Source organism: Trichechus manatus, unplaced genomic scaffold, assembly GCF_000243295.1.
Source record: "Trichechus manatus latirostris isolate Lorelei unplaced genomic scaffold, TriManLat1.0 scaffold00040, whole genome shotgun sequence".
NCBI lineage: Eukaryota > Metazoa > Chordata > Mammalia > Sirenia > Trichechidae > Trichechus > Trichechus manatus.
In genome coordinates, this window is record NW_004443976.1 from 7426311 (window position 1) to 7431809 (window position 5499).

General features: G+C 40.3%; 1 protein-coding gene across 1 annotated transcript in view; it reads right to left on the bottom strand.

Moving 5' to 3' along the window:
• Positions 1-5499, bottom strand: part of DNAH9 (dynein axonemal heavy chain 9) — a 450622-nt gene that overhangs the window by 444398 nt on the left and 725 nt on the right. The window lies entirely within an intron of this gene.

A 5499-nucleotide genomic window follows, 5' to 3' on the forward strand; every position in this document is an offset into this window, starting at 1 on the left:
TGCTGTTAAGGATTCTCGTGGCCAAGGTCAGATTAAAATTCTTTAGAGGTCTCCAGACACTGAAAATGTTACGGTTCTCCCACCTCAATGCCAAATCATAAAATAGATTTAGGAAAATTCAGTGAAATTTGTTTCTTTCCCATGATGACAACTTAAAATACTTGAGAACCAAAGGAAAAAAAAAAAAAACCTAGCCCCTTGCCAGCCAGTCGATTCGGACTCATAGCGACCCTATACAGAGTGCTCTCGAATAGAACTTTCTGCAGTGATGGAAATGGTCTATATCTGCGTCAGCCACGTGAGCACTTGAAATGTGGCTAGTGTGACTGAGGAACTGAATTTTTCTTTTTTCATGGTGAAAATATGCACAATGAACATTCTCCAGCAATTTCTACATCTATAATTCAGCGACGTTAACTACATTCTTCATGTTGTGCAGCTATCACCACTATCCTTTTCTGAATTCTTCTACCACCATTAACATAAACTCAGTGCCCCCTAAGCAATAACTCTCCTTCCCCTCTCCCTCCCACCCCTGGTAATCACTAACAAGCTTTGGTTTCTATATATTTATTTCATGTAAGTGAGATCGTACAATGTTTGGCGAGTGACTTAACTTCGCTCAGCATAATGTTTCCGGGTTCATCCATGTTGTGGCATGCGTCAGGACTGCATTATTTCCCCTTATGGCTGAGTAATATTCCATTGTATGGATATACCACATTTTGTGTATCCATCCATCTGTTGATGGACATTTAGGTTGTATCCACTTTTTGGCTGTTGTAAAAAGTGCTGCAACGAACATTGGTGTACAGGTTTCTGTTTTGTGTTCCTGCTTTTACTTCTGGTTATATACCTAGGATTGGAATTGCTGGGTCGTATGGTTGTTGTAAGTTCAACATTTTGAGGAACCGCCAAATTGTTTTTCACAGGGGCACCACCATTTTACATTCCCACCAGCAATGGGTAAGGGTTCCAGGAACTGAATGTTTAATTTTATTTACTTTTAACTAGTTTAAAATTAACTAGTCACATGTGGCTAGTAGCTAGCATATTGAACAGCTCAGCTTCAGAATTTTAACATCAATTATTTAAAAAAAAAGTTCTTCCAGTGTTGTTTCGCCCATGGCTTAAGCATGTGCTTAATCTGCCAATGGATAAACAATCCCTGAGAGCCCATGGGCCTCTATGGGTATGGCCCCCAATCAGTTCTTCTTAAAGGTAGAAAAACGCTTTTAAATACACAGGACGCTGAGAGCCTCCCATCCTACCCTATATCTGAATCTTGACTTCAAAAATGGTTAATGTGTAGCTCCTTTTTTGGACCCAGAAATTAGCGTTTGTCACCAACTCAGTACTTCTCCAGGACCACAATATAAATAGCTCAGGCTGTTGCAAGCATATGAGGTGAGAATGCATAGGTGCGCAGGAAAGGGGAAACCTAGGCTGCAGTGAGGCCTGAAGGTCTGAATAAACTCCCTTCTGCCCCTCCACTCTGATTTGAGTCACCTCCCAAGGCCTGCAAAGTTTCTACATAAATCGAACGTGTAATTATACTTCAAAGGAATATTAACAGAGTAAGGACTCGATAGCAACTTGGCCAACAAGAGCCCCTCAGGAAACGCCAGTGACTGGAAGGTAAAATGACTGATTTCATGATAACTGGACACAGGAGCTGCTATGATGAAAAATGTTCACGTTAGAAAATGAATCTTTGTGTTTCTAAAGAGGGTTTTATTGGTACTGATTAAACAACAGGCAGACTGTTGCTAGTCCAGACCAAGTTATCTGAGAGTACTAAACTGCATGGCAGGTACGTGAAAATGATTTTTAAGATGCATTTGATAACTGATGTTCTAAAAAATTGTCAGGAGAAAAAATATAATTGTTGGAGGCTTCTTACACATACTTTATCATTTTGTATAGTTTTTATATTATATTACACATAAAAAGACCCAGCTGCTGTTGAGTCCATTCCGACTCATAGCGACCCTATAGGACAGAGTAGAACTGCCCCATAGGGTTTCCAAAGCTGTAATCTTTACAGAAGCAGACTGTCACATCTTTTTCCCAAGGAGTGGCTGGTAGGTTTGGTGGATTTGAACCGCTGACCTTTCACTTAGCAGCCAAGTGCTTAACCACTTCGCTACCAGGGCTCTGGGTATAACATTTGAAAAAAAAAAAGTGTTGCCGTCGAGTCACTTCCAACTCATAGCTACCCTATAGGGATTTCCAAGGAACAGCTGGTGATTCAAACTTCCGATCTTTTGATTAGTAGCCGAGCTGTTAATCACTGTGCCACCAGGGCTCCATTACATATATATATGTATATATATATAAAAAACCAAACCAGTTGCCATTGAGTCGATTCCCACTCATAGCGACCCTGTAGATCACAGTAGAGCTGCCCCATAAAGTTTCCATGGAGCAACTGGTGGATTTCAATTGCCGACCTTTTGGTTAGCAGCCATAGATCTTAACCGCTATGCCACCATGGTTTCCCCATTACATATAGGGAGGCATTATTATTGCTTTAATACATACCACCTCCAAATGTGTTAAGTCTCTTCATATTTTGTATACAGAGTGAATTAGGCTCTTTGTTGTTGTCAATTGCCTTCCGGTCTGCTTTGACGCATGGCAATCCCGTGTATAACAACAAACCATTGCCTGGTTCTACACCATCTCCATGATCTTTGACATGTTTGAGCCCATTGTTGTGGCTGTTGTCTCAATCCATCTCAAGGAAGGTTTCCCTCCTTGTCTCTGGCCCTCTACTTTACCAACCACAATGTCCTTTCCTTGCGTTTGCTTTGCTGATGACATGTCTAAAGTAAACAAGACAAAGTCTTGCCTTCCTCACTTCTAAGGAGCATTCTGGTTGTATTTCTTCTCAGACTGGTTCGTTCTTCTGGCAATCCATGGTCTATTCAGTATTCTTCACCAACACCACAATTTAGTGCATCAGTTCTTCTACTTTGCTTTTTCATTGTCTGGTTTTCTCATGCATATGAGGTGATTAAAAAGACCCTGGCTTAGGTCAGGCCCACCTTAGTCATCAATGTGACATCTTTGCTTTTTAGAACTTTAAAGAGATCTTTTGCAGGAGATTTTCCCAATGAAGGAGGTCGTTTGATTTCCTGAGTGCTGCTTCTGTAAACTCTTCAAATAAAGTTTCTGACAAATGTACCTTGACCTGTCTCACCCTTGCACCAACGTATGCAAAAATAGAAATGAAAGAGCCCGTGAAGATGGCTCAGAGATGTTTATCCCATAGTGATGGTTCCTGAATACTGGCAATCCCAACTTTCGTTTTTTCTTCAATGTTGTTGCTATTGTTAGGTGCTGTCGAGTCGGTTTTGACTCATAGTGACCCTGTGTACAACAGAATGAAACACTGCCCAGTCCTGCGCCATCCTCACAATCATTGTTATACTTGAGCCCATGGTTGTAGCCACTGCAATCCATCTCATTGAGAGTCTTCCTCTTTTTCTCTGACCCTCTACTTTACCAAGCATGACTTTCTTTTCCAGGGTCTGATCCCTCCTGATAACATGTCCAAAGTATGTGAGACATAGTCTTGCCATCCTTGCTTCTAAGGAACATTCTGGCTGTACTTCTTCCAAGACAGATTCGTTTGTTTTCTTCAATAGTACACCTTAATCTCTATCTTAGAAGGAGATTTGGGGGACATCTGTATGGTACTTTTTGAAAACTATTGTGTCATTTTCTTTATGTTACATATTTTGGTAAGAAAAATAAAATCAAAAGTTTATTAGTTATCTATTGCTGTGTAACAAATTACCCCAAATCTTAACAGTTTAAAGCAGCAATGAACAGCTATTATCTCTCAGTGTCTGTGGGTCAGGCATTTGGGAGCAGCTTACTATAGTTGGTGATTCTGGCTTAGGATTTCTCATGATGTTGCAGACAAGTTATCATGAGGGGCTATATCATCTAAAGGCTTGACTGGGGCTGGAGATGGTTCACTCACATGGCTGGCAAGTCAGTGCGGGCTGTTGGCAGGAGGCTTCAGTCTCTCAGCATGTGGTGCTCTCCATAGGTGCTTGAACAGTCCTAATAACAGTATGGCTGGCATCCCCCAGACCAAGTGATCTAAGAGAGAGCAAGGAGAAGCAACGATGTCTCTTTAGAACTAGCCTTGGAAGTTACACACTGTCATTTCTTTAATAATCCTATTCCTTACAGAGCTCTGCCCTGTTCATTGTAGGAGGGGACTACATGAGGTGTGACTATCAGGAGACAAGGATCATTGGGTGCCATCTAGGCATTAAGGAAGGTATTGAATTTGTGGAAGACTTTCACATAAAGTCATTTCCATTTTTTTTAAATGAGAGACTTGAACTTACTTTCATGAGCATAACATTTTTTATATCAGATTTTTTGTGTGACATGGCTATCCGCAATTCCTGTTCAAGACTATTAAAGACTTTTTAATAGTGATCTCTTTAAATTCTTCACAGTTGCCGTTGACAAGAAATTTGTTCACATAAACAAGTCATACAAAATTTAAAGCCTTTTACAATCATTCAGAAATTAACAGTTGACATTATATTTACAGAATCTAACAGCTCTCTGTTATCTTCCTTGAGAAATGTAATGGTGAAATTTATTGTGATACTGCTAATTGATGTTGAATATAAGTTAACTTTTCTATTCGTCATATATTTCAAAATAACAATGAAGCTCTAATTCAAATAATATGCATGCTTTGTTAGGATAGTCTCCTTTCAGCTATCTTGAATACTATTAAATGAGGACATCATACACAATAGGTGGATGTATTAGATAAATGTATAGAAAGGTAGTCCAGACAGGAGACATGCATAAGAATATTGTTGCATTGTTCATAATAGCAACATAATGGGAAACAAACCAAATATTCATCAACAGTTGTTGTTTGCAGGTGCTGTCAGGTTGGTCCAGGACCCATGGTGACCACGTGTGCAACAGAATAAAATATTGCCCAGTCGTGTGCCATCCCCATGATTGATTACAGACCGGACTGTTGTGATCCATAGGGTTGTCATTGGCTGATTTTTGGAAGTAGATCACCAGGCCTTCATTCCTAGTCTGTCTTAGTCTGGAAGCTCCTCTGAAACTGGGTCTCTTACATGGAGGGTGAGAATTCTACCACTGAACTGCCACTGTCCTCTCATCAATAGTTGAATGGATAAATAAATTATTATCCATAGGATGAACTCCTCTACAGCAGTGAAAACGAATCGATTATAGTTTCATGCATCAACATGGATGAATCTCAAAAACATGATGTCTTAGGCTGAGTTCTCTAGAGAAGCAAAACCAGTGAAGTGTCAATAGGTAGATAGATAGATAGATAGGGAGAGAGGGACAAAGAGACAGAGGGAAGGAGGGAGGGAGGAAGAGAGGGAGAGAGATTTATGTCAAGGAAATGGCTTACGCAGTTGTAGATGTTGGAAAGTCCCAAATCCGTGGGTCAGGCTGGTGGCTTCTCCT